Source organism: Pseudonaja textilis, chromosome 17, assembly GCF_049901715.1.
Source record: "Pseudonaja textilis isolate UNSWEBS1 chromosome 17, rPseTex1.2, whole genome shotgun sequence".
Lineage (NCBI taxonomy): Eukaryota > Metazoa > Chordata > Lepidosauria > Squamata > Elapidae > Pseudonaja > Pseudonaja textilis.
Window position 1 is genome coordinate 108,859 of NC_142006.1, and position 14,665 is coordinate 123,523.

At 49.5% G+C, this 14,665-nt stretch overlaps 1 protein-coding gene across 2 annotated transcripts in view; it reads right to left on the minus strand.

The window, feature by feature from the left end:
- FAM163B (family with sequence similarity 163 member B) overlaps nucleotides 1–14,665 on the minus strand; it is a 51,076-nt gene extending 36,411 nt beyond the window's left edge. The window contains exon 1 of one of the 2 annotated variants that reach the window (XM_026719163.2): nucleotides 14,272–14,665. The gene's annotated coding sequence lies outside the window, so the exon portion shown is untranslated. Of the gene's footprint in view, nucleotides 1–13,077; nucleotides 13,135–14,271 lie in introns of those variants that run through there. The other variant, XM_026719164.2, reaches the window with a different exon arrangement.

A 14,665-nucleotide genomic window follows, 5' to 3' on the forward strand; every position in this document is an offset into this window, starting at 1 on the left:
TGGTGGAAGGATTCATACAACATGCTATTTGGTTGCTGGAAGAATCTGCTTTCTGTCCTTCCCAAATACATAGCCTCTTTTAAACCCAGATTACCAACATGTAACAAACTATGTGTAATATTGGTGTGTGTATAGACAAAAGATGAGATTGAGAGGAAGGATGGGGGGGGGGAGAGAGAGAAGGAGGAGGAAGCTGCAGCAGGAAAGAAACAGTGGGGAGGACGGGGTCTTTGGGCAGGCTGGAAGCTGATTTGTGGGTCCCTATGCAAGAGAGGGGTGGGAACCAAAACCGCAAGTCCGTGCGGAGTGGAACAGAGACCTTGGGGACCATGCTGAAGGAGGAGGAGGACGGACGGACGGACGGACGGACGGAGGGCTTCCAGGGCTGAGATGCCACACTCCTCCCTTCTGTTCAAGGTCTCTGAAATGCTCCTCTAAGATGTGCTGATTTCCTAAAATGATTTTCAAAAGTGGCACTTTCCAGATGCTGGATCAGCAAAGCCTCTTCCCCCAGTTTTGCAACCTGGCAAAGGAGAGCAGCTCTGGGAGGTGGGGGGTGGGGGAGGAGCTCACAGTCTTCTGTGACCGGTCAGCGTCCCCCAGGGCCCTTCTCAGCAGCCCAGAGGGCCTGCTTTTGCCACTGGCAGAAAGGGAAGTCAAGTTTCTGCTGCAACCCACCTCCTCAGCTGTCCTCTGGGCCGCCTGGTCAGGCTTCCCCGGGAGGGAGGGAGGGAGGGAGGCAGGAATAAGTGCAGGTGGCTGACTGAATCTTACAAAAAGAGCAGAAACCAGCCAGCCAAATATCAGTACTTGAACTGAAACCAATTTAAAAGAAAAGCTAACATAAAAACAAAAAGCAACTTTGAGGACGTAAATAATAGAATTTGAACTCAGACTGAATCATTATCGGGATCATTTTTGGTCTGGGATGCCCTCTTGGTCCCTTGTGCAGAGAGAGACCTATTTCCAAATTAAGGTGTGCAAACAGATGCACTCATCAGAATGTTAATCCACAACCCAATTTCCCAGGCAAAACCATTGCAAACAAAATTGGAGGTGGAAAAATTCCTCTGTAATGCAGCAGCAGCTTCTGCAACTACCTCTTGCCTTCCATGCGATCATGATTTGGAAGGCAAATCAAGTCAAAGGGTTCCAAAAACCCAACAGACCCTAACCTCTACTGGCCAGGAAGGGGAGGGCAGAGGGGGGCTCCTTTTTGGTGCCCTTCCCCTGTTCCACTCTTCAATGTGAAGACAGTCCAGACATTCTGATTGCCCCACTCCATTTCTTCTCTGCCTCGCCTGGGCTGCCACATCTGGGCTGAAAAAAGCCTTATTCTCTTGCTATCCAGGTCCTCTTCCGCACCCAGAAAGCCAGCTCGGTGTAGTGCTTAAGGCCTTATGCTAGGGAGGGAGGAGGGGGAGGAGGAGGAAGACAATTTCAGACCAGCCTCCTGATCTGCCTGAAGGCTCCTATCCTTTGAAGGCAGGTTCCCAAAAGTCAGACCGGCACCAGCTGCATTCAGAGCTAAATAAAGAAAATTCACAAAGCCTCAAAAAGCAACCCAACCTCTCAGAAAAAGAGGCTAAGGTAGGCTGCAGCCCCCCACCGCCAAGGCAGCACCTGGAGAGCCCCCTCCACCCATCTCACCCCTAACCATGTGGCGGTGGGTGGGCTTGGGGCAGCTGTGAGCAGACAGAGGCTTTAGCTGGCTTTCCAGCTGCCCTAAGTGACCAATCACCAACCAGCACAGAGCGGGGGGGGGGAGGCGGGATCACTTGTGCTTTTTCTGAACCCTCCCCTTTTGCTCTTCGTAGGAGTGCTAAAGTAGCCTCAATGGCAGGCCCAAGGAGCAGGAGCACCAGACGAGGGAAGGGCAGGGTCCTCTCCTCCTTTCGCATCAGTCAGGCTTCCCGTGGGGCGCTTTTCAAAAGCATGGAAGAAGACTCCTGTGGGAAAGTGCCCCCACGCCCACCCCAGGCTGGAATAGCTCAGAGGTTAAGCTGCCTGTTCTGTATTCTGTACAGTGGTATATTTTGTCTTCTGTACAGATTCAGATAGATAAACTCAACAAAGATATGATGGGATCACTCACCATTGGGTCGTCTTCGCAGGTCAGGTTCTCGGGGACGTGGTGGTGGTCTGGTGGTCCGTTGCTTCCATTTGCGCAGAGGGGGCTTTCCCAGCTGTGTTTGGGAAACCCGCCCCTGGCCGGAGGTCTTTCTTGATTCTTCCGACCTCTAACAGCTGGATTAGACTTCAACTGTGGAGCTTGTGGTACAGGAGCAGGGGCCAGACAGTCTGCTGCTCTATGGCCGGCTTGGCCACATTGGTAACATTTCAGCACCCACCTGGTAGGTTGGGTACAAGCAGGTTCGGCTGATCCGGTCAGCGGTCTCCTAGCCACAATTCTCTTAGGCAGGGCTGCTGGAAGGGGTTTCCTGTGTGGGTTGATGCTGTGATCTAGGCTGAGGGGTGAGACATACCACGATTGTAAGGTGTCTGGGATTTCACAGGCCTTCTTTACTTCTGGATCAATGGCATTTTTAAAATAGTGTAAAGTCATTCTTTCAGGCCAATCCATGAGGTGGCTTGCAACCCTTCTAAAGTCCCAAATAAATTCTGACAAGGTTCGCTTGCCTTGCCTCATTTCCATTAACTTCTCTTCATTCTCTGCTACTGTCAGCCTTCAAGATTTTCTTCCTTTGCTTTGCATCTTTCGGCTGTCATAAGTAAGGGCAGGGAGGAGGAGTGGGGACATGGTTATGGGAAGCGAGCTGGAGGTGTTACAAAACAAAACTGTACAAGTTGGGGGGAAGTTTCTTGCTTAGGCTTCTATCCTATGCTACGCGCAGACGCAACTCTTTATCAAAATATGTCAAGGTCAACGGACAGAGGCCTCATCACCACCTGGAGATGCCCACATGATGCTATACACAACTTTTAATTGGATGAGCCAATTGAACTATTGGGGGTGGGAACGTTGCCATCACTTTGTATATGTGATTTACGCGCTCATTCGAGTAAGTAATTGAAATGTTCATGGTGGCCATCAAATACGGCCTTAAAGGGTATTTGGTCCTGCCTGGGTCGTGGTTGTGGAGGTGGCACAGGCCAGGCCCCTGCAGGTTGTACTGGAATGAAAGAAACCGGCCTGGTGGCGTACATAGGCTGGGTAGGCCCCCTGTATCCTGGCTGGGTGGTGCCTCTCTGGAATAGGGGTCCCTGTGGCCCCACTGCCGGTTGGGGCTGCATTTGTGGTGGCCAGGAGGAAGACGGGTGTGGCCTGGTTCCCTGGTCAGGTGGAGGGGAAGTGGCTGCTGCCTGTTGTCTGGGCAACCCCCCCTTCAGACCAGGGCTGGATTAGTGCTGGCTGCCATTGGCATTGAATCCACCCCTGGCCTGCATAAAATCCCCACCCTGGAGGGATACTCTCTGTAGGGGGCAAAATTCCCTCTGGAAAATGATGGGATTGTCTCGAAGGCTGCAACATACCTTGGTCAGTTGATGTGTCTTTCTGGCTTCCTCCAACTGGCCTCTGTATAGTCTCCTCCCTCCAATCAGAATAGCAATCTGCCTGGGGCCCGAGAAAGATTTCTCTTCAACCACCGGGTTACCTCTGGGTTATAACAACTTCTTGAGTTGAAACGCTTCGGTATAGCTCCCAAACCTCTTTCCTCTACTGTCATTCTGGAAGCATCCAACATCTCCTCCAAACAAAGGCTTGCAGATCCAATTCATGTTCCAGAGGGAGGGGCCCCATACTCTCCCCTCTGCATACCTCCAACTTCAGCTGTTTGTTGATAATTCTCCATCCCAGGAAAAAGAACTCCGGGTATCAGCCAAAGCCCTTTTTTAAAAAAAAAAATGACTTGGGAAATAAATGTAAGGAATCCAGAAAGTATCCATGATATCAATCACTCTGAGACATCTCTCGCCAAGGTTGAATTTATTAGAAACAGATCTGGCATGTCAAAGGCAATTTCCCAAGTGAAATCATTTTCATGCCTTACACAGAATCCACCTTCTCTCCTCCCTTCTCTCCTCCCTTCTCTCCTCCCACTTTTACACTTCATAAATCACGAGCACCAATTAACTGCCACTGGAATTATTTAATACGACATACAGAATAACCTTGAACTTTTCAACTCCTCCAACTCTCTAAAAGGAAAAAAAAATGTGGCAACTGAATTTTAAAGCCAACAGTAAGCAGATCTGACAACACGAACGAGGGGCTGGTGTGCCATTGCCCACCACTATGTAATTGACACTGACCACTGGCTCTGGGTGTGCTTCCATAGCACGTTGAGGCTCCTTGTTCAAAGGAGGGTGATGAGATGTCTGCAGTGGTGGATCAGCATCTGGATGCAGCGCGGTCAGGTGCGTGTCACTTTTGCAGATATCACATTGCACTTTGGCTGCGCAGTATTTGGGTTGGTGTTTGGATTCGCAACACTTGTTGCAGAATTGGAGATCTTTTATCAACTCTTTCCTTTTGGACAGGGATTTTGCTGTAAACCCCTGGCACCTGTTCAGTGAATGTTGAGTGTGGTGCAAGGGACAAAACTGGCTCGTCTTTGGAGTTGGAGATCTAAATTGGGTTGTATCTGATGAGTCCTCTCCTGAACTGTTTATGGAGGAGGTCACAACCCCTGTGTTATGTGTTGTCGCTTGGTGATGATCTGTAGAGATGTGCAGTAGAGTCTGGAGAGGTGCAGAGTTTCGGTAGCGGTCTCCATTAGGTGGATAAAATCTGCGTCTGAGGTGAAGGTTTCTGAAGCTGTTGCAGGACTCTGCTGGATGACAAATTCTTGGAGAAAGGCAAAGGGTGGATCTTATTTGCGCTTTGTGGCCAGAAAGGCATCAGACAAAATGATCCATCGTTTAATATTTCTTTTGGGAGTTTGGCGATAATTGCTTCTTGCATTATGGAGAGATCAAGGCAAACCAGTCCTGGTAAGTCAGAACATTCTTTGGCTGTTCGCAGCTCCATAAGGATGTTGGAAAAGTCCTCTAGTTTTTGGGTTTCATGGAGGGCGATACACAGGAAACTGTAAAGTTGTTCTAGGAGCAAGTTATTCCATCAATGTGTCATTGACATATTTCTGGTCCAAAGCATCCCATGCTCGTTTTAAAGCAGTGTCTGGGTTGTTAAGTATGCCTGTGTCAGTGTGTTTCACCATGTAGCTAGACCGTGGTCCTAGCCATGGCAACAGAAATTTAAGTTCTTCACCGGGAGGCAGCTGTTCACGTTGAGCGGTAGTTGTGAAAATGGTCTTCCATAGTAGGTATTCGCTGCCTGGCTTGTTGTTGAATTTGTACACACCGCTGCTGCTAAGTCTAACCTTCCACATCTTAGTGACGGTTTTCTGTTACTTCTCTGTGAGGGCAAGTCATCTCTTCGTATGACGGCATCGTAGGTGTGGAGTTCTGGCTCGAGGGCATGTGATGTGGACGGTACATGGTTTGCCACAGAGTACTTTATGAGGTACTTTATCTGCCCTCACATATGTAGGTAGTACCTTTTGAGGTTGGGTGTAGGTTCCATGCTGTGCATCAGAGTTGTTTAGCGGTTGTGGTGAGAACTTTTTTGCCTGAGGATTGAGTGTGGCAATTGTGATTGGTTGTATGTCAACTTGTTGAGAAGTTGTGAGCACTGGTGGACTAATTTGCTTGCCCAGCAGGCCATGAGACGTTGGGTTAGGGTTGCTGATTCTGGGAAGAGAATCTCGAACTTTAGGTCATACAATATCAGTTGGGGAAGGTTTGCTGTTGGTAGGAAGTGAATCTCATATTTTAGGTTGTACAACGTCAGTTGCGTAACTGACATTTAGAGTCTGTGGTTGAGATTCACTCCTATGCTTCCCTGGATGTGGGAGACTTATAAGTAACTGAGGCAGTTTCACCTGCTCGTTTCGAAGCGAGTGCTGCTCATCCACGTAGGCCTTGACCGTGTATCTGGACTCTCTTCTCCCAACTCTTTGAGGTCAAAGTTGAAGGAGGCGTTGTCGGCCATCTTCTGCCATGCTGCGGCCCGTGCCGTTTTTGTTGTGAATTCTCGTTGCCGTTCGGCCAACTCCAATTTGGCCTGGGCTTTGGCCATTTTTGCCTCTTGAGCTGCTATTTCTGTCTGGTAGGTAAAAAGATGGTTATCTCCTTATCTCTTTCCTCCCATCTCATAGCGGTAGTTACGAGTCAGGCAAAAATGAAGAAACCTCCCCCAACCCATCAAGAATCAATTTAGTGACCAATCAGGATTACAGATGTGGTCATGTGACATGGGCTACATTTCCCAGGATACCTTAACTACATTTACCATGATGCATTCCCTTAAGGGGACAGCTCACAATTGCTAACTAACTATCCAATTCCCATACACTGGCTGGACAGTACACTGCCTCCAGGGTAAATAGTCCTGTGAGACTGGCTCACTGTGCCAGGAGGTCACTGATGGGTGGGTGTGGGTATGTGCGTGTGAAGGAAGAGCCCAGCAGCAAGAGGCACCAAGAGCAACAGCGTCTTAGCAGGACCCCCCAAGGGATGAAGGTCATCCCAGCTGCCTAGCAGACCTGGCAGGCACCTGGGGGAGAAGGGGGAAGAGGCTGCTGGAGGCAGAAGCTTTCTTTAGGGACAGGGGCAAAGGGATCCGTGTGCATGCTGACCCACTCCAAGAGAGCAACATGGAGAGAAGATAATATTAATCAGTTGACTATAGATTGTCAGATGTTAGCCGAGGTTCCCTCAGAATAAATATCTATGGATATTTCTCAGTCCTCCAGGTGGTCATTGGTTGTCCCAAAGGGGCTTTTTCCAAGGGGAAGCTGGACTTTTTGGGTTTTCTTTGAGGACATTTCGCTTCTTGCCCAAGGAGCTTCTTCAGCTCTGACTGGATGGTGGGGAAGGGAAGGATTTATTCTCCTTGCAGTAAGTCCTTCCATAGATATTTCCATAGACAGTTAGCAAAGCATCAGAGCTGAAGAAGCTTCTTGGATGAGAAGCAAAACATCTTCAAAGAAAAAAACAGAAAGTCCAGCTGCCTTCTGAAAAAAAAAGCACCTTTGGGATCCCTCAGAACAGTAATGGCGTTTATGACATGAGTTTATGGCTACATGAAAGCCTGCTGGAGATCTGGGTGCCAATTGACGTGGGACTTTCCGTCAGAAGAGCACATGGTTTATTGTTCAGGGCGAGAAAACACGCCCATCAAAGGAGCAGCGTTGCTTTCAGAGGAGAAACAGCACAATGCAATCCTCAACCAGATAATAGCAATTAGGCTTCACCAACAGCCCTTTAATAGGAAAATGATCCAAATTTATGTTCCAGACGAGGAAGCAGAACAGGAGGAGGCTGAGTGTTTTGTCATCGGGATCAATCTGAAAGCAGCCGACTAGTTGCTTGGGAAGGCCAAAGTTAGAAACAGGAAGGAAGAAAACCTCACCTGTGGGGGGTGAGTCAGAGCCAGCTGGGAGCCCAACAGGTGCTCGGGAGCGGGGAGGGGGCTTGCTTTGGGGCCATTGCAAATTTGATTATTAGCACTAGTGCTTGTTTTAGTTTTAGGTTGTTTTTTTTGTGCCCAGGGTTCCTCTTATAGAAATTTTTAAAAAAACAAAATTAATTCAAATTGGACTGCTCAGTACAGAAAACTGAGATGGAGCAGGAGAATGATTTTTCATTTTGACACACCCCTGATTCCTTCCATGGCTAACTGTCTTTCCTGGCCACCTTGTGACTTGACTACTGCAATGAGCTCTCCAGGGAGTTACCTAGTCCTAGAAGGCTCAGCTGGCCCAGAATGCAATGGGGCCGACAGTGATGAAGATGTTCATCTCTGCTCCATGAGATGCACTGGCTGCCAACTTTCTTCCAACATGGCACTCATTGCTTCATACTTCATGGCATGAGGTCTGGGTACTCAAGGTATACTTGTGCCCTGTAGTATCTTCCTGGCCAATTCAATCTGGCAGGATTGGTGCACTCTGGGTTCTGTCTGTTGGGCACCCAGAAGTGGGGTCCTTCTCTCTGGCAGTGTTGCCTGTCCTCTAGAATGAGGCCCACTCCACCCACCCCACCCCCATGTGTCAAGGGGACCTAAAGCCTCAGCTCTTCTGAGCAGTGCAATTTTCTTGTTGCTGTTTCCTGGTTTTCGCCATTTTTTGCCTTTTGCTTTTATCATTTAATCATTTTATTGTTCTCTGTAAATTGCAAATTGCCCAGAGTCATTTGGAATCATGCTGTGTAAACATTAATTATATAAAAAAATTAAAAACAAAAACAAACCCCCTACGTTATAAATGCTACTGGCCAGCAGGAGGCACTACGTGACCAGTTTTTGTCTTTATTGAGATTTATCAAGGCATAGGTTTAAACTTCTTTTCCTCGATTTGCCATGGTGGCACAGTGGTTAGAATGCAGTATTGCTGGCAAACTCTTCCCACAGCCACAAGTTCAATCCTGATGGGCTTAGGGTTGACTCAGACTTCCTTCCTTCCTTCCATGGTTGGAAAAATGAGGACCCAGATTGTTGGAGGAAATATGTAAATAATGTTGACACTGTAAACCGTCCCAAGGGAGTGCTGTAAAGCCTTGTGCAGCAATATAAAAATCTAAGTGCTATTTGAACTTTAGGCATACACAAGATGCCAAAACCCCGAGTCTCAATACGGACCAAACTAGTCCTACTAATCAGGAGCAATTATTATAACACCTGCAAAATCTAAACAAATCCCTCTTAAGGGGAAAGATCTTAGAGCTTCCAGCACAGTCTAAGAGTGCGTAAAAAAGAGGCCGCAAGAAGCCTGCAGACGTAGTCTTCACCAGATGGAGCACACACAAATCACATTAACTGTATTATTGGGAGAAGGAGATGGAAAAGCTCAGTTCTATTAGCCAAGACATGCCCAGAGGCTACCCGTGGACCAGATCATCCACTGCGGATGTGCAGTTCCAAGTGAAGCTAACCAACGTCTACAATTTGATCTTGAACAAATGTTACTAGTGAGGAATCGCTTTTGAAGTCCTGAACCTCCCCATTAAGGAACCAGGAAAACGGTGGAATAAAATCAAGAAGTGGACAAGGAAGGAAGCTTCACAAAGAATTTAAGAGACTGTTAGAAGCCTGAAGAAGCAGCCTTAGAACAAAGCTTGCAAAGACATCTGAGGTGGAAACTGACTCATACAAACCAGGATAATTTTCCAAAGCTCTCCAAACTCAGGAGGCTCCACCCTCAAACTGGTGTGCTAAAAGACACCAACCTACAGGTGGAAACCGCTTCAAAGAAAGTCAAGCAAAGATGAAATTCTGCACAGTGGAGATATCAACATCCAAAATTCCTCAGAGGATCTTCCCTGTTTAAAAGAAAGTTTAGACGATGAAGTTAGAGCAACCCTGGTCATTACAAAGCCAGAAGCCCACAGGAATTGAGGGAACAGGGACAGAAATTCAAGGAGCAACAGAAGAATCAAGGAAAGTGCTAACCAAACTCTGAGGGGTCCTTGCTGCTCTCTGAGTTTGGTTGTTTCATTACCCAAACTAGTGAACATCATTAGTGACTGGCATTGATGAGGTTGTCTAGTTTGGTAATGAAATGTCTGTAAGAAAACAACCAAACTCAGAAAGCACCAAAAATCCGTCCTTTCAACCCTGAGCTACAAATATTCTCCTTTATTGATAATTAAACTATGCCAGCAAATCTATAGAACAACTCACTGGGCAACAATTGAGTGCAGATACACATCAACGCCAGCAACAAAAGAAGCAGCAGTCAAAAAATATGCCACAGACCAGGACTTGGTAGGGTAACTTTGGAAAAGATATTCAACATTTTTTAAAATTTATTCCATAAGCACGGCCTACTTTCAAACAGGCTCAAGTGCATTGCACAATAAAACCAAATAGACAAGCTCTATGGAAACTAAAATTGGACTTTGAAGAAGCAAGATAGAATGCAAATACTTTTAAACTTTGCTGATAAAGAAAATTCCAGAGAATATCATGAATAGCCAAGAAAACCAATGAATGGATCATAGAACTAATCAGTCCAGAGAACTTATTTGAAGCACAAATTACAAGGCTCAAAGTTTCATATTTCGTACTCAATATGCAAAGATCCAGGAAAAGAGTGGGAGGAGGGAATTTGATATGATGGCTAAGGCACAAGGCTAGAAACCAGAAGGGTGAGAGTTCTTCTTCCTCCTTAGGCACAAAGCCAATTGTGTGCTTGGTCCTAGGAAGAAAGCAAGGGAAGCCACTTCCCAAAAAGGTTGCCAAGGAAACTGCTGTGACTTGTCCAGGCAGTCCCCAGAAACCAACACAGACTTGAGGGGGCCAAAAAAATGCAAAGACCCAGCTCGCTTGAGGGCCACTCCATAATGCTGGCCTCAACTACAAGAACGATGAGTCCACATTGGAAGAGCCCAAGGGCCAGTTGGAAACAGATGATGCTAAAGAAAGTTTATCAACATGTTTAAGGGTTGGCACTTGACACAATGAACACACAATATAGTCCATCACAGACAAGACCAAGGCAGAGTCTGGACTAGGAGTGTTCCCCCCAGAAGCCTCATGGGTGAAGTTGGCAGTTCTGGAGGTCTCCTTGCTGCACTGGGGCTTCTCCAAGGCCAGGGAGCCAGTAGCGATGGGTTGAAAGACACGGCCTCTGTGATCGCTTTGAAGGTAGCAGCCAAAGGATATACCTGTTGTGCAATGACTAAAGAGCTGAATTGGGGGCGGGGGTGTAATGCTCATCTAAGGTTCAATAGACTTGAGAGATTGTTGCAGCACAACCAGCATAAAGTGGTGGTGAAGCAGCATGATGTGCAAGTTAGCGGAATGACGGAATCCGCTTTCTTTGTGTGGCAGAGCAGCCACGCAAAGACCACCCAAAATGGAAGGGGCCGTTTCTCATGGGAATTCATTTTCAGGACTCGCCCCCAAACCCAACCTCTTCTGTAGGCATCCAAGTCCCCAGGTGCCCAGGGAACATGTCCCTCCCCGCTCGTCTCAGTCCCAGCAGAGGGTGCCTCTCTTTCGCCATATTTCAAACTGACTCTCTGTTTTCTGGTTGTTTTTCTCCTTTCGTATTTAACTGACTGTGGGCTCCTCTGAGCGCTCAAACTGAGTAGCCCCGAGGGCTGCAAAAAGCGAACCAGGTAAGTTGAGGGAATGGCCTCGTCCCGGGTTTTTTTCCCCATTTTCCTCTCCAACATGAGATCTGATTTAGCCAATATTGCTCAGAGAAAGAGGCAGACTGAACAGGGGAAAATAACTCTGAGAAAACATTTTGATTTGAAACCCAGAGCAACTTTTTTAAAAAAATTTGAATGGGACATTTGGATTATATTAAACGTGTTTGCTTTATTTCCCCTCCCCCCCCCACAAATCAATATTAAAGCAATTTTCATCACTGAAACATAAACAACTGAAATATGACAAGGACAGTAATGAAGTAGGGAATACAAGGACCCGTAATATGAACGTTACATTCGAACACAATCAAAATGTTATCAGAAGAAGATCTTGATTGGTACAAGCCTGTCAATATTTAATTCTGAAATACATCACACTCGGACTTGATTGTGTATTCTGTGCTACGAGGAGGAGTTTGTGGGATTTTATTTTGGGGATCAAAACCAAACGATCGAAATCTTGGCACCTAGATAAGCCTTGAAAACAAATTTCTGCTTTTTAACCGGCACCGTGACGGAACCTGACTCTTGGCAGAACGCCCCTCCCCCAAGGAGCCACTCCAACCACCCAGAAATGGCCCCTCCGCCAGACGGACAGGTGAGAAGGAGCCTGCTTATGTCTCTACCCTTCCCCGCCCCCAGATACCCACACATTTAGGAAATCTATTCTGGCCTGAGGGATCCTTGGGCCTCTTTGTGTCTATTGGGTTTTAGGAACACAGTAATCTACTTCTCTTTCACCATGCTCTAATTGTTTTAACAAGGATTCTAACTTGGAGATTAATGTGTATTGCTTTAATTTTGTATTGTTTCATGCTTTTCGTTGTTGTTAGCAAACTTGGAAGATAGAAGAAAGCAGAGAATCAGCCATAGGTTAGCAACAACTATTTACATTTTAGCCTGAAATTTTGCTCATTTGCCTCCAATTACATAGTGGAAATGCCCTGGATTGGCCACTATCTTGCCACAGCTGTGCCGGCATGGCTCTGGCTGCAGCCTGGCTATGGACCCTAAAACCGGAAGTGATCGGTGCCAGGAGACAGTTCTGGGATAGAAGGAGTGGGTGCCAGAGAAGCACGACTTCAAAACATGCTTCACTCCGCCTTCTAAGTGATAAAGCTGAGTTCACCTTGGCTGCCACTTCTAGGACTTACTTTCTGGGTGAATTGGAGGAAAATCCCCTGGGTTATGATCTAAAAGGTCTCCCTGAGTTATAAGGGCTAAAGGGATTTTATGCTTATGTGATAGGAATGCTTTTTTTTTCCAACTTCCCTGATGCTTAGTTCAATCGCTGCAATATATACATGTTCTTTATTGTGCTGTCACTGATCCGTTTCTTTGATTTGAAAAGTGCATAGTAGGATGTGTTTGTGGGGCCAAACAACGGACTAACAACCAAGCTCCATGCCTGTGACAGTCCAGCCACCCTCTGCTCATCCCCACTTCGCAGGGTCACTTTATGGACACTTCGCAGGGTCCACGAAAGCAGAAGTAAAAGCTCAAGTATCCCACCCCCCACAACAGACAAGCGCACAAGGTGCAGCAAGCAGGACCCTCTTGGAGACCTCAAAATCCCCAGGATGAAGGGAGAGAGGAGGAGCTGCAGCTGAAACAAGCACAGCAACACAAAACCTAACCTCACAGCCACACTCCTCCTCCCCACACTTTGCATGGAGAGAGCAGGCACTAAACACACAGCCCACAATCTGTGGGCGGCCATCAAAATGCAGATGCGGAATCAAAAATAAGTGAATCCCTAAAAGGATCCGTTTGGGAGACTCTTCCCCCCACCCCACCCCCATGCAAAGCAGGTCTATTGCTTTCCCTGAGCTGGGCTATTTCCTTCAATCGAAACATTTTCTGCCTTCCAACCCCACAAATGAAGTTGCTCACCTTTCCATCCACACAAACCGGCTGTGAGCTCTGGTCAATTCCTAGTCCTGTTCTGTCCTTGAAAGGCTGCCTGATCAGTCTCTGGACGCCCTGTGGAGAATCTGCCCTCCTTTCCTGGAGCTGGAAAGGCAAACCTTGCAAGGAACGATGCAAGCAGACGGTGCTCTTCCCCACAGAAAGCCCACAAGTGACCCTCTTGCCCAGTGGGGTGTGTGTGTGTGTCTCTAAGCCCTTCTCTCTCAAGGATTGGGGCACAAGCCCTTCTGGCCACAAACAGGGCTTGCCTCTTCCTTCACACCCCAGGGCCACTGCTCCAGGGCTTCAGGTTTGGGGCTTCCAACTCACAGAGCGCTTCTGCCTTCCTTGCGGAAGCAAGGAAGCAGCACCAGCAGAGAGCAAGAGGAGACCGACTAAGGAGCAGAGCCTCCTGGGGCAAGCCAAGGTCAACCGGACCCCTCTTGCAACTGGACCCTCCTTACTTAGCCTCTTGCAGCCCAGCAAATGTCCTCCACGCACCTGTCCTCCAGGTACCAGTCAGATACCCCTTTAAAGCCCCCCCTCCCACACCTGTGGCCGCAGATCTTGGGCCTTTCCTGCTTCCAGCCGGCTCCCTCCTTGGCCCGGGGGAGGATTTCGGCAGGGAGCCGGGCTCTTTGTCCTGCCTGGCAGGGATTTGAGAGGCCTCCAGCAACCTTCCTTTCGGCGGCCTTTCTCTTGAGGAATGAAGACCCGGCAAGCGCCGCGGGGGAAGTAACTTTCCCCGCTCCTCCCCACCAGGCGCCCTCTCGGCGGCGGCTGGTTCAATGGCTCACAGGCAGAGGAAGGCCAGGCCAGGCCCGGTCTGGGCACCGGTTCTCCGGCCGCCTCCGCCCCCCGCAGCGCCCTCCGGGAAGCGGCTCTCGCGGGCTGCGGCGGCTGCTCCGGCTTGCCGCGCACGAGCGGCTTCCTCCCTCCGTCTCTCGGCCGGGCCGGCCGGCGGGCCGTCCCTCCGCGGCTCGTTTCGGGCAGCGGCGCGGGCCCGTCTGGCGGCAGGGAGCCCCGCATCCTGGGCGACAGGCAGGGCCGCCGCGGCTCCTCCGGGAAAAGGTCCGCCGCCCCCCTCTGCCACGCGCGGCCGCAGCGGCGCCTCCGCTCCGGAGCCCGGCGAAGGGGGGATGAGGGTCACCGGAGGCGCCGCCGCCGTCCAACTCTTACCTTCGACGCCTGGAAGGGAGCGGGACTCGCCGGCGCAGCTGCCCGTGTGCTTCAGGCGCGCACCGCCGCTGGCCGGGGCTTCCGCCGGAGGCGCATTGGGGAGCGCGGGAGGCGGCCGGCCTGGAGCTGCTTTCCCCACTCGCTCCGCCGCCGCCGCCGCCGGGACCCTCCCGGGAGAGCCGCCCGCCAGTCGCGGCCCAGGCTGGAGCCGCGCCAACCCCCCCGCCCTGCACCTGCCGCCCCGGGAGAGCTGGGCTCGGCCGGCAAGAGCGGCTCGCGCGGCGACGCCTCCGGCCGCGGCTAAAGGGCAGAGCGACGCGGCGGGCTCGGACGCTGCCGACGGGCGGGAGCGGAAGGTGCGCGCCGCCGTTCCCCGCGAGAGAAGGATGGCGAG